General features: G+C 52.7%; 1 pseudogene; it reads right to left on the bottom strand.

Moving 5' to 3' along the window:
* LOC144737346 (uncharacterized) overlaps positions 1-22,369 on the bottom strand; it is a 34,043-nt pseudogene extending 11,674 nt beyond the window's left edge.
* Positions 22,370-24,309: the final 1,940 nt, after the last annotated feature.

The following is a 24,309-nucleotide window of genomic DNA, read 5'->3' as shown; positions in this document are numbered from 1 at the left end:
TCTGTCTCTGTGAGCCTCAGTGATTAACACTGGACCCTGTAGGAGCCTTAGTCTGGCTCTGTGAGTCTCAGTGATCAACACTGAACCCTGTGGGAGCCTCAGTCTGGCTCTGTGAGTCTCAGTGATCAACACTGAACCCTGTGAGAGCCTCAGTCTGGCTCTGTGAGCCTCAGTGATTAACACTGAACCCTGTGGGAGCCTCAGTCTGGCTCTGTGAGCCTCAGAGATTAATGGACGGGGCCATGTACCGTCAGATCTTGGGTGAGAACCTCCTTCCCTCAACCAGGGCATTGAAAATGGGTCGTGGATGGGTATTCCAGCATGACAATGACCCAAAACACACGGCCAAGGCAACAAAGGAGTGGCTCAAGAAGAAGCACATTAAGGTCCTGGAGTGGCCTAGCCAGTCTCCAGACCTTAATCCCATAGAAAATCTGTGGAGGGAGCTGAAGGTTCCAGTTGCCAAACGTCAGCCTCAAAACCTTAATGACTTGGAGAAGATCTGCAAAGAGGAGTGGGACAAAATCTCTCCTGAGATGCGTGCAAACCTGGTGGCCAACTACAACAAACGTCTGACCTCTGTGATTGCCAACAAGGGTTTTGACACCAAGTACTAAGTCATGTTTTGCAGAGGGGTCAAATACTTATTTCCCTCCTCAAAATGCAAATCAATTTATAAAATTTTTGACATGCGTTTTTCTGGATTTTTTGTTGTTATTCTGTCTCTCGCTGTTTAAATAAACCTACCATTAAAATTATAGACTGATCATTTCTTTGTCAGTGGGCAAACGTACAAAATCAGCATGGGATCAAATACTTTTTCCCCTCGCTGTAAGTGTGTGTGAGTGTGTGTAAGTGTGTGTAAGTGTGTGTAAGTGAGTGTGTGAATGTGTGAGTGTGTGAGTGTATGAGTGAGTGTGTAAGTGTGTGTGAGTGTGTGTAGGGTCACCTGCTGTCGCCATGCCGTCACCAGTACCGACTGGTGCCACGAGGAGTCCCCATCCCCACAGCAGCGTCCAGGCCCAGGTTCGACTCCCCGCACGGGAGATCCCCACGGACCACATCGCTGACTCTTCCTCCTCCTTGCTCGCTCACCTCGTCCCCTCCTCCTCCTCACCACTCACCTCCTCCTCTTCCTCCTCTTCGTCCTCTTCCTCGTCGTCTTGCGCCGGAGCTCACGGCTGGGCACGTTCCGCTGCGACATGAAACCGGCACCACGGACATCGCCGCTTGCTGTGATTCCCCGCAGAGTCTCGGAGCATCGTTGTCAAGAGGCTCCTGCCCAGGTGCTGCTGCTGTGTGGGTCTGGCCTAGGGGCACCCTCAGCGGCAGCTGTCTCTGTGCATCAGTATGTCAGTAAGGGGTGGCGATGCTGCTGCTGCTGCTGTGAGATCCCAGTCGAGGGGTTTGTTGCAGGGAATTGTTGAGCAGTGGGGGTGTGGATGTGGCCGCTACCAGTTCCACTGTGGGTGTGGGTTTAGCTGTGGGAGGGGAGCGGAGACCCTGGAGGGTGCCCATGCAGAGCAGGGGGAGATCACTCACTCACTCACACTCACTCACACTCACTCACACTCAGTCAGACTCACACTCACTCACACTCACTCATTCACTCACACTCACTCATTCACACACTCACACTCACTTACAATCACACACACTCACACACTCACTCACACAACAACCGCCATTCGCCACTAAGTGGCGGTGACGTCACCACGACGCTTGTGCCAGGCCATGTGCACCTTGAGGCCACGTGAAGTGTCGAACGCCCGCTGGCAGGAGGTCACGGGGCAGACCCAGCAGGTGCCACGGGTCGACTGACTGAGATGACCGAGATGACTGGCTGATGCACCACCTGTGCCCCCTACTGTACCAACTTGCTGTGCTTTAGCCACCCGGCGCTCTGCTCGTTGTTGTGAGCGTCGCTCCTCCGCCCTCCGTTGTTGTTGGAGGGCGACTGCCGCCAACTGCCTTGTAGCGTCCTTCACGAGCCTCCTTCAGAGGCCGACCTTGACACCGCTGGTACCAGTCATCGGCAAGTCCACTCAGCTCCACGTCCTCCTGTACCACATCACTCCATCTCTTTGCTAGCCCGTGCCGCGCCTGTTTAGCTCCCTCGATCCGGCCGAACAAAAGCTGTTTAGGCATGCGGTGGCTGGGCATTGCGGGCTACATGACCCAGCCAACGCATCCTTGCCTGCCGGAGGAGCTGACTAATGGAACTTTGTCCAGATTTTTCAAGGATTTGTGAGCTCCTCACACAATCTATCCTGGTTAAACCCAAGATGGATCGTAGGCAGGCCAGTCTAAATGTTTTTAACCGGCGAAGATGTTCCATTAGGGGGGTCCACGTTTGGCAAGCGTAGAGAAGGGAGGGAATGACCGTGGCCGAGAAGACCTGAAGCTTCGTGTGGAGCGAGCAGGTAGCCTCCACAAGGCGTTACGTAACCGATTAAAATATATTGGCGCTCAACTGATTCGGAGTGAGACCTTTGTTGTTAAACGGGAGCTGGTCATGATCAAACTGTCCAGATATGGGAAACTCTTCACTCTCTCCACAACTTCGCCATCACCGATTGGGAGTTGTGGAGTGTCTGATCGTTCAAAATACAGAGGCAGGTGCTTAGTTTTGGTGGGGCAGATGGTAAGGCCCCACCTCTTGGTGGCAAGCTCCAGGTTCAACAGCAGCACCTTCATCTCCTCCTCTGAGTGAGCAGCAATTACCAGATCATTGGCATACGTAACATGGTTGAGCAATAGGGAGCCATCCCTTGACCACACCCGGGCATCGATCAGCCTCCCATTGTATCTGTACCAGATGGAAATTCCTCTGGTACGGCTATTATAGGCTTCACGAACTACGTGGCCAAAATAGATGTTAACTAATGTGGGAACCAGATGACTTCCCTGTCGCACCCCAAGGTGTGCAGGGAATGGCTCCCACTCCCGGCCACGTAGTTTTACCCGGGCCCGCTCACCATCATGAAGGTCCTTAACGATCGTGAGCAGAGGGTCAGGGACTCCGAAAGCACCAAGAACAACCCAGAGCCCAGGACTACTGATGGTATCATAGGCCTTGACCAGGTCAATAAAGCAGAGATGTAGGTCTTGTTGGAATTCCGTACACCTCTGCTGTAGCAGACGGACGGAAAATATGGCATCTGTTCATGACCGCCCTTTCCTTAAACCGCATTGGGGCTCTGCAAGCCTCTACTCAGCGTGCCTAGCAAGGCGAAGTTGAATAACCTTGCCTGGACTTTTCCTGACAAACTGAGTAGTGAGATGCCCCTGTAGTTGTTATAGTCTGTAAGGTCCTCCTTCTTAAAGAGGGAGACCACCAGGGCATCCTTCCCATCCTGTGGTCCAGACTGTTGTTATGACGTCATGTAGGGCAGTCTGTGCACAAACGCCACCCTCCCTCAGCATTTTGCTTGGGAGATCATCTCTGCCCAGTGCCTTTCCTGGTCTCAGACATCTGGATCGCCTTCAATACTTCCTCAACAAATGGCACCTCAGCCAGCCACTCACAGGGGGTGACTTCTTCTTCCAATATTTGAGGCACCGCAGCCTCGGCAGGGTCATCCCCACTTTGTCCCACGATGTTTTCTAGGCTGAGGAAATTCCCCTCCCCCAGGACCTCACAGAAATGCTCAGCAAATCTGCAAACCTGTTCCTGGGGGTCGGAGATTGGATCACCGTTCTTTCCCCTAATGATGGTAATAGGTGTGGCGCTGCAGATTACTTTTTGATGGAATTAAAGAGCGATTTGTGATCGCGAGCATTTGAGGCAGACTCCATCTCTTCAGCAACCCGCGACCACCACCCATCCTTGCAGCACCTCACGGTTCTCCGAACCTCCGAGCAAAGGCTGCGATAAGCCTCCTCATTCTCTGACGTGGGATTCTGTAGACGATGAGAGTGGGCCTGTAGATTTTTCTCAGCCAGCCTGAACACCTCCTCTGTCAGCCAGGGTCTCTGGGGAGGTCTGAACCACGTACCCAAAGCAGCCGTTGCAGCTGCATGAGTCACAGTCGTAAACCTCGCCCATTTCCCCTCAACATCACCAGGAGTGGGGGACAATGCCAACCCCAGCCGCAAGCGATGATTAAATTCTCGCTTGCAACTTTCATCAGCTAGTTGAGACCAGACCACTATGGGTTTAAATGGGGTCCTGGGTGTACACCCACCACCGGAGTGGAAGAATGGCAGGCGCATCTTACAGATGACAAGTTGATGGTCAGTGGGCAGATCAGCTCCACGGTCGGTTCTGGTGTCAATGACATGTCCTCGCATCCGCTGGTCCGTCACTATGTAGTCCAGCAGATGTTCTTGCTTGGACCCGACATGCATCTATGATGTTGTGTGGATGCGCCGATGCCGGAACAGCGTGTTGGTAATTTCAAGCCCATGGGCTGCACAAAAATCTAGCAGCCTCCTACCGTTGTTATTGAGCTGATCTGGCCTATGCCTTCCAATCACTCCAGACCAGGTGCCAGCATCATGACCAACTCTGGAATTGAAGTCGCCCAACAAGATGACTCTATCCCGAAGTGCCACTTTAGCTAGCACCTGTGACATGAGGTCACAGAAAGCATCTCACTCATCGGCCTTGCCTGTATCCCTCCATGGATGTTCGTCTTCGGTGGGGGCATAAGTAACCATGACCACCACTCCTCGCATCTGGCTGATGGGAAGGTGAGCCCAAAGTCGCCTGGGGCTTACAGCTTCCCAAACCGCCACTCTCCAATGCCCCCTTCATTATTTTGTTCAGAAGAAGAGCCATTCCCTGTTGTTTGGTAGTCTCCTGCCCACACTCACCCACCCACCCTCACCCACCCACACTCACCCACCCTCACTCACTCACCCACCCTCACTCACTCACCCACCCTCACTCACTCACTCACTCACCCACCCTCACTCACCCACCCTCAGTCACCCACCCTCACTCACCCACCCACCCACCAACACTCACTCACCCACCCTCACTCACTCACTCACCCACCCTCACTCACCCACCCTCACCCACCCACCCACCCACCCACCAACACCGACCCACCCACACTCACCCACCTACCCACACTCACCCACACTCACCCTCCCTCACCCACCCACACTCACCCTCCCTCACCCACCCACACTCACCCACCCAGGCAAACACTCACCCACACTCATTCACCCACCCACCCACCAACACTCACCAACCCACCTACACTCACCCACCCACCCACACCCACCCATACTCTCCCACTAACACTCACCCACCTACACCCACCCACACCTACTCACCCACCCGCACTCACCCACCCAGACACACCCACCCACTCACACACACTCACCCACCCACACTCACTCACCCACCCACACTCACTCACCCACCTACACTCACCCACCCACCCACACTCACCCACCCACCCACCCACACTCAACCACCCACCCACACTCACCCACCCACACACACCCACCCACACACACCCACACTCACCCACACTCACCCACCCACATCCACCCCCTTCCAGCCACCCACAAATACCGGTGTGGTGGCATGCGCGGCGTGACCAAGTGAGTTAATGAGAGCGCCCTGAGCACAATCCACAATCTGCGTCTCCAGGTGAGACCCCCTTGGCTGACTCATAGCTGTACAATACTACTAGTGTTAAAAACCCACAACATTAACAACTATACAATACTATAATACTACTAGTGTTAACAACCTACAACATTAACAGACATACAATACTACAATACTACTAGTGTTAAAAACCCACAACATGCACAACTATACAACATTTACAACTGTGAAATACTACTATTGTACTCGAATGTATACTATTGGTTCTTTCGGTAAAGTCACGTAGGTTAAGAAAATAAAAAAATAAAAGATAAAAAACAAATATATTACATCAAATCACGACGTTTCGATTGCAGCACAAGCAATCATCGGTAAAATGTCTTGCTGTGGTTGTCACACCTGATGATGATTGCTTGTGTTGCAATCGAAACGTCGTAATTTATTTTGTATCTTTTATTTGTTTTATTATCTTCACCCACGTCACTTTACCGAAAGAACCAAGAGTATGGATCCGTGCAGTCACGAAAGCTTCAAATCTAGAATGTACTCGAATAGTAAAAGCTGTAGTGGGCTTACTCTCCAACACACAACCGGTTAGTGCTGAACTAGTATACTACACTATACACTACACTATACACTACATACACTACACACACTACACTATACACTACACTATACACTCCACTATACACTTCACTATACACTCCACTATACACTACATACAAGACACACACTACACTATACACTACACTATACACTACTACACTATACACTACACTACTATACACTATACACTACACTATACTATACACTACACTATACACTACACTACTATACACTATACACTACACTATACACTGCACTACTATACACTATACACTACACTATACACTACACAATACACAGCACTACACACTACACTATACACTACACTATACACTACACTATACACTACACTACACACTACACTATACACTACACAATTCACTACACTACACAATTCACTCCACTATACACTCCACTATACACTACACTATACAATACATACACGACACACACTACACTTTACACTACACTATACACTACTATATACTACTATACACTACACTATACACTACACTATTATTGTAAATGTAGTTGTATGGGTTTATTATCCAACACATAACCGGTTAGTGCTGAACTAGTATACTACACTATACACTACACTATACACTACACTATTATTGTAAAAGTTGTAGTGGGTTTATTATCCAACACACAACCGCTTAGTGCTGAACTAAGTAACTAATTGGTCACGTCTATGTTCACGTGACCCAAATCGCTTACTAATTCATACCTGTCAACCCCTTCTCAGTGCCCTACCTTATTGAAGACCAATTCAAACCTTATTGGTCAACCCGTTCCCCTTATAAATGTCAACGTTCATCCGACACAAAGTTCCATCACATGGGAGAAACAAATAGACACTTTTTTTTTATTTTGTGCCCGTATTGAAACGATTAAACCGTATGAGTTGACAGGTATGTATCTCTGTGGGTCTCTGTGGGGTCTCTGTGTGTGTCTGTGGGTCTCTGTGTATCTCTGTGGGTCTACGTGGGTCTCCATATCTGCACACACATTATCAGTGCCTACCTCATTACAGACACATTCAGACATTAAAGGTCACCCCGTACCCCTTTATAAATCTCAACGTTAGTCCTATAAATCACATCACGAGGGAAAAACACAAAAATAAACTTTTTTATTTTATGCCCGTGTTGAAACGGCAGTACGCCATACGGACCTGCAAACTCAATTTCCCTGAACAGGAACACGGGGTAAGCCATCTGGGTTGGCAGCTATTCTTATTGGCTGTGCTGTGTGGTGTTGGTTGGGTTTAACGATGCGACATTTATATTCACGGAAATCTAAAGAATCTAAAGAACCTAAAAACCCCCACCCCTCTACTATGGAAATATTAGTCGCCCAGAGCCCTGCTGCTCCTACTATGTGTCAAATCAAATGGCACTTTGGTAGGTAGCGGCTTCGGGGCATTGCTACAACACACACGCGAACGCGCAAACACCCGAGTGGGTTAACTGGCTTAACAGGATTGTGTGCGCGGAAACAAAGTCAACATCACATTCGAATTGAAATGGCAGAATAATAAAAGTTCAGAAGGCGTTTTGGTAGTGAAAAGGGAATTCCCCCACCCCATCACACCCCACCCGACCACCCCTCTACTTACGAACGAGTTCAGTTTCCAGAGGGTCTGCTCGTAAGTCGAATTGTTCTTAAGTCCAACATCGTGCTGTGTGCACTAAACACGTGGGAAGGCTGTAAAAGTTGTATATTCTCATGTAGATGTAGATGCCACTGTTCTTCACGTTCTGCAGATGTAGATGCCACTGGTTCTTCACGTTCTGTAGATGTAGATGCCACTGATTCTTCACATTCTGCAGATGTAGATGCCACTGGTTCTTCACGTTCTATAGTTGTAGATGCCAATGGTTCTTCACGTTCTGCAGATGTAGATGCCACTGGTTCTTCACGTTCTGTAGATGACACTGGTTCTTCACGTTCTACAGATGTAGATGCCACTGGTTCTTCACGTTCTGTAGATGACACTGGTTCTTCACATTCTGTAGATGTAGGTGCCACTGGTTCTTCACGTTCTGTAGATGTAGATGCCACTGGTTCTTCACGTTCTGTAGATGACACTGGTTCTTCACGTTCTGCAGATGTAGGTGCCACTGGTTCTTCACGTTCTGTAGATGCCATTGGTTCTTCACGTTCTGCAGATGTAGATGCCACTGGTTCTTCACGTTTTGTAGATGTATATGCCACTGATTATTCAGTTTCTGTAGATGTAGATGCCACTGGTTCTTCACGTTCTGCAGATGTAGATGCCACTGGTTCTTCACGTTCTGCAGATGTAGATGCCAATGGTTCTTCACGTTCTGCAGATGTAAATGCAACTGGTTCTTCACGCTCTGCAGATGTAGATGCCACTGGTTCTTCACGTTCTGCAGATGAAGTTGCCACTGGTTCTTCACGTTCTGCAAATGTAGATGCCACTGGTTCTTCACGTTCTGCAGATGTAGATGCCACTGGTTCTTCACGTTCTTCAGATGTAGATGCCACTGGTTCTTCATATTCTGCAGATGTAGATGCCACTGGTTATTCGCATTTTGCAGATGTAGATGCCACTGGTTACTCACGTTCTTCAGATGTAGATGCCACTGGTTCTTCATATTCTGCAGATGTAGATGCCACTGGTTATTCGCATTTTGCAGATGTAGATGCCACTGGTTCTTCACGTTCTGCAGATGTAGATGCCACTGGTTTTTCACGTTCTGCAGATGTAGATGCCAATGGTTCTTCACGTTCTGCAGATGTAAATGCAACTGGTTCTTCACGCTCTGCAGATGTAGATGCCACTGGTTCTTCACGTTCTGCAGATGAAGTTGCCACTGGTTCTTCACGTTCTGCAAATGTAGATGCCACTGGTTCTTCACGTTCTGCAGATGTAGATGCCACTGGTTCTTCACGTTCTTCAGATGTAGATGCCACTGGTTCTTCATATTCTGCAGATGTAGATGCCACTGGTTATTCGCATTTTGCAGATGTAGATGCCACTGGTTACTCACGTTCTTCAGATGTAGATGCCACTGGTTCTTCATATTCTGCAGATGTAGATGCCACTGGTTATTCGCATTTTGCAGATGTAGATGCCACTGGTTCTTCACGTTCTGCAGATGTAGATGCCACTGGTTCTTCATGTTTTGCAGATGTAGATGCCACTGGTTCTTCATGTTCTGCAGATGTAGATGCCACTAGTTTGTCACGTTCTGCAGATGTAGATGCCACTGGTTCTTCACATTCTGCAGATGTAGATGCCACTGACTCGTCACGTTCTGCAGATGTAGATGCTACTGGTTGTTCACGTTCTGCAGATGTAGATGCCACTGGTTCTTCACGTTCTGCAGATGTAGATACCACTGGTTCATAACGTTCTACAGATGTAGATACAACTGGTTCTTCACGCTCTGCAGATGTAGATGCTGCTGGTTCTTTACGTTCTGCAGATGTAGATGTCAGTGGTTCTTTATGTTCTGCAGATGTAAATATCAGTGGTTCTTCACGTTCTGCAGATGTAGATGCCACTGGTTATTTATATTCTGTAGATGTAGATGCCACTGGTTATTTATATTCTGTAGATGTAGATGCCACTGGTTCTTCATGTTCAGCAAATGTAGATGCCACTGGTTCTTCATATTCTGCAGATGTAGATGCCACTGGTTCTTCATGTTCAGCAGATGTAGATGCCACTGGTTCTTCACGTTCTGCAGATGTAGATCCCACTGATTCTTCACGTTTTTCAGATGTAGATGCCACCACCGCCATTTATTGCGCGGCAGTTCAACTTACGCATCTCAATCCGAACAGGCCACTGGACACATAGGGACAGGTTTGTTCATATCTCTGAAGGTTTGTAAATCGAATGTCTATAAGTAGAAGAGTCCCTGTAGTAGTAATGTAATGTAGTAACTCCACGGGAGACGACTTCACGGGTAACACACTCTTTATTTTATCAAACTTGGTTACAGGTGACTAACACCTACTTTGTATCTCGGGTGACAAACACCCACTTCGCTACTTGGCGACTAACGCCCACTGAGTTACTCGGATGACCAACATCCACTTAGTACTCGGGTGACAAACACCCACTTAGCTACTTGGCGACTAACGCCCACTGAGTTACTCGGATGACCAACATCCACTTAGTACTCGGGTGACAAACACCCACTTAGCTACTTGGCGACTAACGCCCACTGAGCTACTCGGATGACCAACATCCTCTTAGCTACTTGGCGACTAACGCCACTGAGCTACTCGGATGACCAACATCCACTTAGTACTCGGGTGACAAACACCCACTTAGCTACTTGGCGACTAACGCCCACTGAGCTACTCGGATGACCAACATCCACTTAGCTACTCGGCGACTAACGCCACTGAGCTACTCGGATGACGAACATCCACTTAGCTACTCGGCGACTAACGCCACTGAGCTACTCGGCTTCACTAGGTCTTCAGCTCCGTCTTCGGGTCTTCAACTGGGTAACTCTCCCCGAGTGCTCTCGCGCGTCCCCCTTTATACCCCACCTGCGGACGTCGCTGCGAGCACCCACTTATTCGACCAATCGCCGGGTGCTGGCTACGATCCTCTTTTCCCACATCTCATCGTGCCTCACCACTCACTCCGCGCCGCCTCGTCATCTGTCACTCCCGGCGCGCGCGTCCACACCACGCCCACAACGCGTGCCCAACCCCGCACCCCGCGCCGCCCCGTGATCCATCACTGTCACAGTCGGCGCACGTCAATACCACCACTACATCACCCCCTACCACATAGCTCGCAGCCGCCCCGGCTGCTACAAAAATTACAAACCCTCCCTGTGTGCCCCGTAACACAACACAACAACAAGAACAACAACTAAGCTAACAACACAATACGACGCGAACACCACCATCCGCAACCCTCAACCAATGCCACCGCGACAACAGAACAATATATACAAACCGGCGAGTGACAATAGCAATGTGTATACAAAAAAAATAAATGGAAATTTTTTTTTTTCCTTCCGACTCGTGCAGTGTCCCCTTTTCTTCCGAGCGTCCCTACAACGGGACATTATCCCGGCAGAGGGGAACACCGGGCGAGCTCGGTGTAGAGCACAAAAAAAACCCGTCCTCATGAAAATTGTTGAGACCTAGCCCGAGTCCGCCTTGCCGGTCCGTCGTACGGCACCAGACGCGGTTGAACGTCCGGTGGTGCCGGCGGTTCAGGAAGACATCGGCCAGGCATCGAGGACTCGTGCGTGCCCCGGGGTTCAGGCTCTCGATGGTCAGCAGCCGTCAAGCCCGAGGCACCTGGGGGTGGGTCAGGTGGAGACACGTGAGGATCAGCCTGCGACACCTCCCTCCCCGAGTCGACGGTCACATCACACGCCCGGTCGTCACGGCACAGAACGGGGTCACACGGTGCCGCATAGGGCTTCAGTCGGGAGGGGTGCACATACCAACGGCGTTTCCCCCATTTAATCTGTATACTCTGGGGCCGTGCAACCCGCACAATTTCCACCGGTCCCCTCCAAGGTCTCAACAACTTGGGGGACGTAGCCAACGGTGCATGTGGACAATGCAGCCAGGCCTTATCGCCTGGTTTCCAATCATGCGTATGCACCCTCCGCTCATGCAATTTCTCGTTTGCAATTTGCCGCGACCGCGAATTCAACCTTGCCCCCTCCCGCGCTTCAGTCAATTTGGCGATATTAAATTTGATGTGGTCTGCCAATTTAGATTTTGCACGTGGCTGGGAAATCCCCAGTTGGACGTCCATGGCCGGATCGGCCTCCCGCCCATACATAAGAAAAAATGGGGAAAACCCTGTCGCCGCATGAGGGGCCATTCGATAGGCCGCGAGTACCCCCGGCACCTGTAAGTCCCAATCAACCTGATCGTCGCAGACCTGTTGGCACAACATAGACGTAATCGTTCTGTTCAGACGCTCAACCATCCCGTCAGTCTGCGGGTGGTAGGGGGAAGTACGCACTTTCTTTGTACCCAACAGGTCGCACACCTCGCGCAACAAAACGCTCGAAAAATTCTTCCCTTGATCCGTCAGCAAGCGTTCGGGGGCGCCCTTGTCCAACACATAACCCTGGACAAAGGCGTCCGCCACCGCCGCAGCCGACTGGTTGGCGAGCGGCCATGCCATAGGCCATCGGGTGAAGTATTCCACGCCAACCAGCAGGAACCTATTTCCCCTTGGTGTAACCGGAAAGGGCCCCAAGATGTCCAACGCTACCAATTCGTTTATACGCGAAACCTGAATGGATTGCAGCGGTGGATTAGCCGCCAATGGTGGCGGTTTCCTTTTGGCGCACTCTACGCATCTCTTAAGAATATTCGCCACGTCGTTACCCATCCCCGGCCAATAATAGTCTCGCTGGATTAGGGCGAGCGTTTTGTGAAAACCCAGATGCATGAGCCGTTCATGAGCTGCCAGAACAATCCTACCCCGCATAGCAACAGGCACCACGAGCACGTGACGCCGGGACATGTTGTCCCACCTCATCAACAGGCCCTGTCTGCACACCCAGGAACCGACCCGCGCCTCCCCTTGTTCGGGAGCGCCAACTTTCCGACGCAGCGTAAGTAGGGAGCTGTCGGACATCTGGAGGCGGCCCCACTCAATGAGGGGCAACGACAACAGCGAATCCCTCCCCGTGGGGGCGTCCTCTCCCGGGGTGTCAGTGGTGGCGAGCGCAACTCCCGGGGCGCCGGCGACCGGGGGTTTGCACCGCGCTGATCCCAACAAACATGTGCAGTCCGTGCACGGCGGCAACCGCGACAAGGCGTCCGCGTTTGAGTGCCGCAACCCTTTTCGGTAAATCGTCGTGAATTGGTAGTCTTGAAGGACCTCCAACCATCGGGACAATTGGCCCGATGGCTGCGCCACGCGCATAGCGTATTGTAGAGCCGCATGGTCCGTCCGGACCGTAAAATGACGGCCGTAAAGATACGGCCTGAATTGCTGTGTAAAAAACACAATGGCTAACAATTCACGACGAGTTACGCAATAGCGTTGTTCTGCGGGGGAAAGAACCCTACTACCGTAGGCGACCACCCGTTCAACCCCCCCGACCAACTGTGAGAGCACCCCCCCGATACCCGTATTGCTGGCGTCCGTGTCAAGCAAAAACGGTTGTGTGAAATCGGGGTAACACAAGGGGGGAGCCTGCACCAAAGCGTCACGGAGGGAGCAGAACGCATCCTCCTCCTCTGCCCCCCAGTGAAACCTCACACCCTTAGCCGTCAAAGCGTGCAGGGGCTTGGCTATGGTGGCAAATTGCTTGACAAAACGACGGTAATAGGAGGCAAAACCAATGAAACTACGAACCTCCGTGACCGAGGTTGGCGTTGGCCATGAGCTGACGCAATGCGTCTTAGCAGGGTCCGTCGAGATCTCTGAACGACTCACGATATGGCCCAAATACCTGACAGATTCCCGAAGCAGAAAACATTTAGCCGGTTTAAATTTTAGCTTAGCGGAACGCATCCTGAGGAACACCGCTCTCAGTCGCTGGAGGTGCTCCTCGAAAGTCCGACTAAAGACGATAATATCGTCAAGATAAATCAAACAGGTATCCCATTGGAGGCCTGACAAAACCAATTCCATGAGTCTCTGGAACGTGGCGGGGGCGGAATGTAAGCCCATGGGCAAACGGTTGAATTCAAAAAGGCCCCCAGGTGTGCGGAAAGCAGTTTTAGGTTTAGACTCGTTATCGAGTGGCAATTGCCAAAATCCAGAAAGCAGATCGAGTGTGGAAAAAAACTGCGCTCCCGCCAAGGCATCCAGCGACTCATCCATCCTGGGGAGCGGATACGCATCCGCCATCGAGATTTTGTTTAAGCGGCGGAAATCGACACAAAACCGCAAGGACCCGTCCTGTTTCTTTACTAGGACAATAGGAGCACCCCACGGACTAGAAGAGGGCGAAATGATATCGGCCGCCAACATATCATTAACCGCCGATTGCACATGTTCCTTCTCGGCCGGGCTGAGCCGGAAAGGATTCTGACGAATAGGGGCCGCGTCCCCTGTAGCTATGTGGTGGCGCAACAGGTCAGTGCAGCCGATATCGTACTTATGTTTGCTGAACACGTCAGCAAACTCGATGAGCAAACCCCTCAATGCTCCCAATTGCACCCCGGACAAGTTAGCAGAACCCGCACACAGCGAGTCCAACCACTCAGTCCCCTCATCACTTTGAGGATGCGACTCGACAGTAAAATCTGCTTGAGCCACGAGCCGTTCCTCAACGGGCAGCGGCGCGGCGTGAGCCAGCACCGTTCCCTGCGCAATTACGGCCGGCCGCGACCCCGTATTCAGGACCATTACGAACGGCTCACTGTCCCCTCTCACCATGGTTTGAGCAACCGCTAAGTCGAGGCCCTTACTGGCTCTGTTTGACGGCCCCAACAGCACCCCCTGTGCCTCCGCACCCACCTCGAGTGGCTTCCTGAACCGAAGGGGTACTAACATTTGCGATCCCGGGGGTACCCGTACAGTGTGAGTCGCCAGCGCCTGCACCGTCGCACAAACCGTGCGCACTTTGATAGGGCTCGACAAGAAGGCAACCCGCCGACCTGACGGAAGCTCTATGCAGGCCTGATCAATAAGAATTTTGATGGGCATTTTTGACAAAAAGTCCGTACCTAGCAAACAGGGAACGGCCAGCGATGATGATACAAAAATAGGGCCCGCTAATTTAATGTCCCCAATGCAAATAGTCGCCCGAATCTGGCCGATGATCCCCAGGGATCCCCCATTCGCCGCATAAAATGGCACGTCTACCGGCAGAAGGGGTCTACTTTGGACGGGAAGGATGTTATAAATAAGGTCCGAGATGATGGTGGCCGACGCACCCGTGTCAACAAGCACCCGGACCTCAACCCCGTCAATGAACCCCGTTACCACGGACGACCCGGCTGACGCAGCCACGATCCTGTGGGCCAATTCGGACCACTCGACTGCTTGCGGGCCGCGTACGGACCCCCCCCGCCGAATTGAACCCCCGGCACCCAGCCGCGAACCCCCCACCGCGAAGCGGCGACCCGAATGTGCCGTGTTTGTGGACCGAACGTGTGAGGTGCCGCGACTTGCCGGGTTTTGTTGGGATGACTTGTGGCCCTGGTCGTCGTCCCGACGTGGTCCTGCGGTGCGCGGACGCGGGGCCCGGCACCCGGCTGCGACGTGACCCCGAAGGCCGCAGTTGTAGCAGACGACGGACGTCGTAGGTTTCGGTTGCTCCAGCTTGCGGGGCGAACGTGTGGGCGAACGACCTCCCGTTCTCCACTCCCCCGGACACGGTGCAGCGAAGGCCCGCTCCTGCACCGCAGCTGGCTGAGGTTCGGCGATCGTGGCGGCCAGTGCCGCATTCCCCGGCCATTTGCAGACGACCCCCGGCTTGCGTTTGAGGACCTCGTACGCGTGAATGCTCGTGGCGATCGCCAGGGAGCAGATCTCCATCTCGTCTGCCACGTTGATGGGGACCCCCAACTCGTGGGCCAACACCAGCAGCTGCTCCGTCACCATGGCGTCCTTCCCCTCCTTATCCATGCGGGGAAAAGCCGCGTCCGCCAAGGCGAGCAGTGCCGTGCGGTAGGCTAGCGTCGTTTCCCCAGCCACCTTCCGCCGATCGTAGAACTGGTGGCGGCACGTGGAGGGCGGCCCGAACACCTTCGCCATCAGGTGTAGTGCGGCCTGGAGCGTAGAGCGGGACGACCTTGCAGCAGATGTGAAGGCTGCAAGCGCGTCGTCGTCAAGCATCGCTGGCAACGCACGCAGGGCAGTGGTGTCGGACCACCCCGACATCTCCTGATGAGCGAGGAACCTTCGTTGGAAGGCTCCCCAGTCGCCCCCATCCGCCTTGAACGCCGACAGCGCGGGCAATCTTTGCTGGAGGACCCGATCGTCGTCGACGTCGGAGAGATTTTCCCGCGCTCCGCTGGGGTTGTGTAAAATGTCGGCTCGGTTGTCAGGCGCAAAATGGAGGGCTCCGGCGCGCGCCGATGACGTGGGCTGCGCTGCGCGGAGGTGTCCGGCCACGTGGCGTCCGTCTTTCCCGCCAATCGGTGGCGGCCCCCCAAAAACGGCGGCAACTTCCAGGCTTTTGGCGCGAAGCGCCCTTTGGCGGGAATCCTCCACCGTCGCTTCCTCCACGACCCCCGCAGCCGTTTTTCCCCTCGCCGGAACGGAGATGTCGGCCAAGACAGCGGCGGCGGCGAGTAGCAACTCCGCCAAGCGGGCGTGCGCGTCCTGGAGGCCGGTGTCGGAGGCAAGCGGAGCGTCGGCCATCACCGCGAAGTGCTGCATCGGCGGCAACTCCTCGTCCTCTACTCCCGAGGTCGGTGTCCCCGGTACGCCGTCGTCATCCCGACCTCGCTCGTGGGTACGGGTAGTCTTCCTTGTGTCCATACTTCTTGAAGACAGGTTTACTTCTGACGCCAGTTGTAATGTAGTAACTCCACGGGAGACGACTTCACGGGTAACACACTCTTTATTTTATCAAACTTGGTTACAGGTGACTAACACCTACTTTGTATCTCGGGTGACAAACACCCACTTCGCTACTTGGCGACTAACGCCCACTGAGTTACTCGGATGACCAACATCCACTTAGTACTCGGGTGACAAACACCCACTTAGCTACTTGGCGACTAACGCCCACTGAGTTACTCGGATGACCAACATCCACTTAGTACTCGGGTGACAAACACCCACTTAGCTACTTGGCGACTAACGCCCACTGAGCTACTCGGATGACCAACATCCTCTTAGCTACTTGGCGACTAACGCCACTGAGCTACTCGGATGACCAACATCCACTTAGTACTCGGGTGACAAACACCCACTTAGCTACTTGGCGACTAACGCCCACTGAGCTACTCGGATGACCAACATCCACTTAGCTACTCGGCGACTAACGCCACTGAGCTACTCGGATGACCAACATCCACTTAGCTACTCGGCGACTAACGCCACTGAGCTACTCGGCTTCACTAGGTCTTCAGCTCCGTCTTCGGGTCTTCAACTGGGTAACTCTCCCCGAGTGCTCTCGCGCGTCCCCCTTTATACCCCACCTGCGGACGTCGCTGCGAGCACCCACTTATTCGACCAATCGCCGGGTGCTGGCTACGATCCTCTTTTCCCACATCTCATCGTGCCTCACCACTCACTCCGCGCCGCCTCGTCATCTGTCACTCCCGGCGCGCGCGTCCACACCACGCCCACAACGCGTGCCCAACCCCGCACCCCGCGCCGCCCCGTGATCCATCACTGTCACAGTCGGCGCACGTCAATACCACCACTACAGTAATACTAATAATGACAGAGACACTGAAAAAGCAGTCGGAGTACCGAATACAGAGGACTGACTGGGCCCGGCTCGTTTATCATCGCTACACATTTACAACGAACTCTCGCGTGTTATTAAACACCAAGTATTGCACCCAGTGAAACGACGCTGGCTATCCTAAATGACAGCTCAAGTGGGTGGGTTCATCACGTGGACATTCATAGCGCTATTCGCCACTGACTGAGATGACCGAGATGACTGGCTGATGCACCACCTGTGCCCCCTACTGTACAAACTTGCTGTGCTTTAGCCACCCGGCGCTCCGCTCGTTGTTGTGAGCGTCAATCCTCCACCCTCCGTTGTTGTTGGAGGGCGACTGCCTCCAACTGCCCAGTAGCGTCCTTCACGAGCCTCCTCCACAGAGGCCGATCTTGACACCGCCGGTACCAGCCATCGGCAAGTCCACTCAGCCCCACGTCCTTCTGTACCACATCACGTCATCTCTTCTCTAGCCCGTGCCGTGTCCGTTTAGCCCCCTCGATCCGGCCGAACAAAAGCTGTTTAGGCATGCGGTGGCTGGGCATGCGGGCTACGTGACCCAGCCAAAGCAGCCTTGCCTGCTGGAGGAGCTCACCGATTGGACTTTGCCCAAATCTTTCAAGGATTTGTGAGCTCCTCCCACAATCCAGCCTGGTTAAACCCAGGATGGATCGTAGGCAGGCCAGCCTAAATTTTTCTAACCGGCGAAGATATTCTATTAGGGGGTTCCACAATCGCACACAGCGCATACACTTACCCACACTCACCCACACACTCACCCACACACTCACCCACACACTCACCCACACTCACCCACACTCACCCACATATTCACACTCACACACACTCGCCCACGTTAACTCACACACACTAACACAAACTCACCCACTCACCCACCCAAACTCACCCACACACCCACCCACCCACACAAATTCACCCACACACCCACCCACACACACTGACCCACACACACCCACCCACCCACCCAAACTCACCCACAGCACCGCGTCTCTCACCGCCTCGACCCTCTGCTGATGCGAGGCTAGGCAGACACCACCACCACCACCACGACCACCACCACCATCATCATCTTCATCATTATCGCTGCCTGCACCACTCTCGCCTTGTCAGTCGCCTCCCACGGTGGAGCTCCTGATGCTGCTGCTGCTGATGATGATGAGGAGTTGAAACGGCGCAGCTGATGCTGCTGCTGATGATACTGCTTATACTACTGCTACTGTTACTGCTACTGCTGCTACTGCTGCTGCTACTACTGCTGCTGCTACTTCTACTGCTGCTGTTACTGCTGCTACTGATGCTACGTCTACTGCTACTGTTGCTGCTACTACTGTTACTGCTGCTGTTGCTGCTGCTGTTACTGCTGCTACTGCTGCTGTGGATGCTACTGCGGCTGTCTGCGTGCGTGCAGCAGCCCCACGTCTCAAGATCATCCCCTGCTAGGCGCGCGCTCGCTTTGGGGCGGAGTTTGCCCGCTGTTTTAAATACCACGGAAATGAAGAAACAGCAAGAAAATAAACACCACGAAAATAAACACCACGAAAATAAATAACAACGAAAATGAATACCACGAAAATAAATACCACCAAATAAATACCACCAAAATAAATACCACAAAAATAAACAACACGAAAATAAATACCGCAAAAATAAACACCACAAAAATAAACAACACGCAAATAAATTCCACGAAAATAAATACCACCAAAAATAAATACCACCAAGATAAATACCACAAAAATAAACAACACGAAAATAAATACCGCAAAAATAAACACCACAAGAAGTCATGTTGTCAACGTGGTTCCAATCGGAAGGGGACATTCTCGAGACGCTGGCCTTCCTAAAGAGATGTCAAGATAACAAGGTAATACCCATCGCTTTCACACTCACATCTGCTGCTGTGTCGTCACCGAATTCTGAACAGATTTTATTTAAAGCTAGCCTATCACTAATCTCGGAGAGAATAAGATTACTTCGATCTGAACTCGATAATTTAGACAAGACTCTCTTACAAACACATTTAATGTTAACACAAAAAATGTCCCCTTCCGATTGGAACCACGTTGAGAACATGACTTCTGCTTCTGCTGACTCAATGTCAGCCAAATGCAAAGCTAACCTAATTTCTAAATTCAACCTCCTATCTAAGAAGAAACCAGAGCCACACATCACAAAGCTGGATGTCAACAAGACCGTTATTAATCAGAGTAACATCCCAATTTCTGGCAATCTGAAGACGGTATTAGCCAGAGGCCTAAATTTCGCTGTCACCCCTAAATATATACCAGCAGAGGATGTGATTTCTCAGATTGATGTAGCCCTCAGAGGCATAGGACACATTAACGCTGATGTGGCAAGAACTGAAATAGCCACTATTCTTAAGAATGCTAAGAAACCCACTAGTAACATTGGCAAAAACGAACGCGCTGAGCTCGCGGACCTAAAAAAGAGAGATAATATAGTAATCCTCTCGGCAGACAAGGGCAATGGCACAGTCATCATGGATAAAGATTCATACAACAACAAAATCCTGGACCTACTTAATGATGGGAGTTACTCCAACATTAAAAACGATCCTACTGTAATATGAGGATATATCCGGCTCACTGACGTATCACAACTCGTCATGGTGATTGGCTCTGCCCGTCCTGGTTTACAGCCAATAGGGGGAAGCCTAGGGGCATGGCCCTGACGTGATGGAAAGGTGACAGCTATAAGGATTGGTTCTGCTGGCTTTAGCCACAGCCAATGGGGAGATGAGTCAGGGGCGTGGTCCCGGGAGCTGACGAGGGAGCCTGGAAGATTCCATGCAGGCTAACGAGGATTGGCGGAACTGTACCACGTGACCCGGGTATTAAATAGGGGTGGAAACGAACGACACGTGGTCAGAACGGGAACGAACAGAGGAAGGGGGCCACGCGGGAGCGGGGCTCCGAGTTGCCACGTGGCAGTGCATCTCTCTCTCTATCTGTCCCTCTCACGCTGCCTGTCAGCAGCGTGAAGTAAACTGTAACATAAGTTGAATAAAAGACGGATTCCAGAAGTCGTCACAACGAGCTTCATAACATTGGTGTCAGAAGTATCTTTTGAGACTGTTTGGATGATCCTTCAAGATGTCCAAGCACCTCAGGAAGAAGAATCCACCGGACCCTCCGTCGGAGGAAGAAGTTGAGGCGGACGAGGACGAACTGCTGGGAGCTGCGGGTCCTCTGCCTCCGGCTGCTGCTCTCCTCGACGCCGCTCATCGCCGACAGGCTGGAGAAGCGACGGCCTCGACTGTGTACGAGGGATGGCGGCGACTCGCGGAGCAGATCGAGTCGCTCCGCGCGATTTTACTGAATCTGGTGATGGCGGTCGCATCCTCAGCGGCCCTTGGTCGGCCGCGTGGGTTTCAGCCGAGTGCCGATGACCAAGATTTCCAGCGGGAATCGACGTCCGCCATTGCTCCTGCCGCGCGGGAGAGGCCTCCATCTTGGGCGGAGCTGCTGCGATGGAGCCGCCGGACGCCATCTTGGGCGGGGCTGTCACCACGCGGCCGCCGGACGCCATTTTGACGGAGCCGCGAAGAACGCAAGAAGCGGGAATGGAAACGCTCGAGGCGTCGGACATTCACCGCGGACATCGCCTTCCTCAAATCAAGGAATTTATCGCCGGGGGCGATTGGAGTGCCTTCACGTGGCGCTTCGAGTCGGCCTTTAGATCCGTACGATGGACGGAGGCGGAGGGACTGGAGGCGCTGCCCACGCTGCTGGATGATGTCTCCCTGACGGTCTTCGGATCCATCCTGGTGACCAAGAAGAAGACGCTTCGTGATGCTTTCACAGAAATGGCGGAGTTTTACGACCCGCCGACGGCAGCTACCAGAAAATTTATGTCACGTCGTCGAGGATCAGAGGAATCGCCCTTGGCCTACCGGGGGGCACTGTTAGCTTTGGCCATGTCCGCCTACCCTGACTCGTCGGCTGATCTCCTGGATCCTCTCATCCTTTCCAGAATGATTGAGCTATCCCAGGAACTGAACATCTCGTTGCCGGTATGCGGCCATGAACCGCTCACGTCGCGATGGGCGGCGCGCTGCTTGGACGCTAAGTTCAACCTGAAGCGCTGGGATCAGATGGCGGCATGGACGGGGAATCCCAAAATAGACGGTCCACCATTGGGGTGGTCTCCACGTCGGGTCATCCACTGCTCCGATGACTCCGGCGACGACGAGGTGATGGCTGCTGTTCCTCACTGGGTCCCAAAACGCCGGCTGCGTGACCAGCATGATGATATGGGTCGACCACGTGCAAGTGTGGCCGATGGGGCCATTTCGCCCGGGATTGCCGCTGCCGACCTCTGCCTTCTCAGCTCCCGTCGGGTCGGCTTCCATCTCCTCCACCGGACGCGGATCCACGACACCCTCGGGCGAGTCAGCACAAATCGGACACCCGGCAGGTCTTGTCACATCACCCATCCACTCGCACACATGTTGGCGCTCCGGACGGAAATTATTGTACACCTGTGTTGATGCCACACTCTACGACACAATGGAAAAAATTGGCCCGTAGAGTGGTAGCTGCCCCGTCGGGCTCATTGACGGTACGAGGTACCATCGATGGGATTGATGTCCGTATTTTGGTGGACACAGGCACGTCTGCCACCATCATTTTTTATTTCATTTTTTTTCTCCTGTCCATTCTCACGTCACGGATCCGACCGGTTAATGACGCGTGTGTTGTTGCTAATGGGGGTAGCATGGGTATTTTCTGGCAAGTTGATGTGCGCATTGCTATCGGGAATATTACCGCGGAGGGACCAGTGTTGATTTCTCGCTCACTGGCTGTCCCATGCCTATTAGGCACCGATTTATTGCGCCGCATGCCAGTTAAGATACTTGTCGACCAAGGTTGCTTAGAAATGCCAGGGGGCCGTAGGATGTCGTTCCTGCCTTCCCTGTTGGGCCGTTCGCCCCTGGGTAACGAAGTTAACGCCATTGTTGCTGCCACAGTAGAGGTGCCGTCGGGCTCGCAAATGCTTATTCCGCTGCGTTACCGAAAGCCTTTGGATGCTGCGGACGGTGCGACGGGTGTGCTGTTATCCCCGTCGATTTCGGTGGCTAAATCTTTTTCCCTGGTAGCGGCTCAAACTATCGTTTGGCCGGGTCAGGCCCGTTCATGCAAGTGTTGAACGGGGGCCCGGACCGGGTCGTCATTCCGTCTGGATCGGAATTGGCTCACGCTACTACTACCGATTTCGCCAGCTTTGAGGGTCAACTACCCACTAAAATAACCGCTGAGGGACCTCGATGCGATCGTTCACAGGATCGATGGATCGCGGATTTGTGCGGGGAGAATACGTCTTTGTCGACCATGCAAAGGAGCGCTTTGCATTCATTACTGTTAGAGGACGCTGACGTTTTCAGTAAAAACGATTTGGATCTCGGCCATACCTCGCTCTTGTCGCACCATATTGACACCGGTGCGGAGGGACCGATTTGTATGCACCCGCATCGCATGAGCCCTGCTGAAAGGGAACACGTGTGCGGCGCGGTGGACGATATGTTGGCGGCTGATATTATTTCGCCGTCCAACAGTCCTTGGGGGGCGCCGGTGGTGCTGGTTAAGAAAAAAGATGTTGTGACGAGGTTTTGTGTGGATTTCCACCGATTGAATAAGATATCCATGGCAGACGCATACCCCTTGCCACGGATGGACGATCCATTGGATGCTTTGTCAGGGGCAAATTTTTTCTCCACCCTCGACCTGTCGTCTCGGTTTTGGCAGCTTCCCCTCGATGACGTGTCAAAACCGAAAACGGCGTTCCGCACGCCACAAGGCCTCTTTGAGTTTAACCGTTTACCTATGGGCTTGAATGCGGCACCGGCGACGTTCCAACGCCTGATGGAACTGGTGCTAGCGGGGTTGCAGTGGGAAACATGCCTCATATATTTGGACGATATCATCGTATTCAGCCGCACGTTCGAGGAACACCTCCAACGCCTAGAGACTGTCTTTCAGAGGATGCGCTCGGCTGACCTCAAATTTAAACCAAAGAAATGCCACCTTTTGCAACGGTCCGTCCGATACCTTGGGTCACATCGTCAGTTCGGACGGCATGTCCACGGACCCTCAGAAAACGGCGTGTGTCCGAGAGTGGCCCACGCCCACTTCAGTGGGCGACGTATGGCGGTTTATTGGGTTTGCATCCTACTATCGCCGTTTTGTTAAGAACTTCGCGACACTGGCTAAGCCACTGCATGTTCTGACGGAGATAAATCCGAGATTTAAATGGGGCCCAGAAGAGGAACGCTCTTTTCAATCTCTTCGGGATCACCTCGCCACGGCGCCTACGCTCGACTACCCAGACTTTTCCCAGCCATTCATCCTTGACACGGATGCTAGTGATATCGGCATAGGAGCCGTTTTGTTGCAACTGAAAGACGGAGTCGAGCGGGTGGTGGCATACGGCAGCAGGGTTCTGTCCCCTGCCGAAACGCGATATTGCGTGACGCGACGGGAACTGTTAGCGATCGTACACTTTGTTCGCCAGTACTGGCCGTACCTGTATGGAAGGAAATTCCTCGTGCGCACTGACCACGCGGCCTTGCAATATTAGCTGAAATTGGGCCAACCATCGGGCAATTAGCTCGGTGGTTGGAATCGTTACAGGAATTTTCCTTCGATATCACGTACCGCAAGGGTACTCGCCATGGCAACGCGGACGCTCTCTCCAGGTTGCCACCCACTCCTCCCTACGCCTGTCTGACGGGTACGCACCGCTGCCTACCTC

The sequence above is a fragment of the Lampetra planeri genome, chromosome 68, assembly GCF_965212315.1.
Source record: "Lampetra planeri chromosome 68, kcLamPlan1.2.h2, whole genome shotgun sequence".
NCBI lineage: Eukaryota > Metazoa > Chordata > Hyperoartia > Petromyzontiformes > Petromyzontidae > Lampetra > Lampetra planeri.
This window is presented reverse-complemented; position numbering and strand designations above follow the sequence as displayed.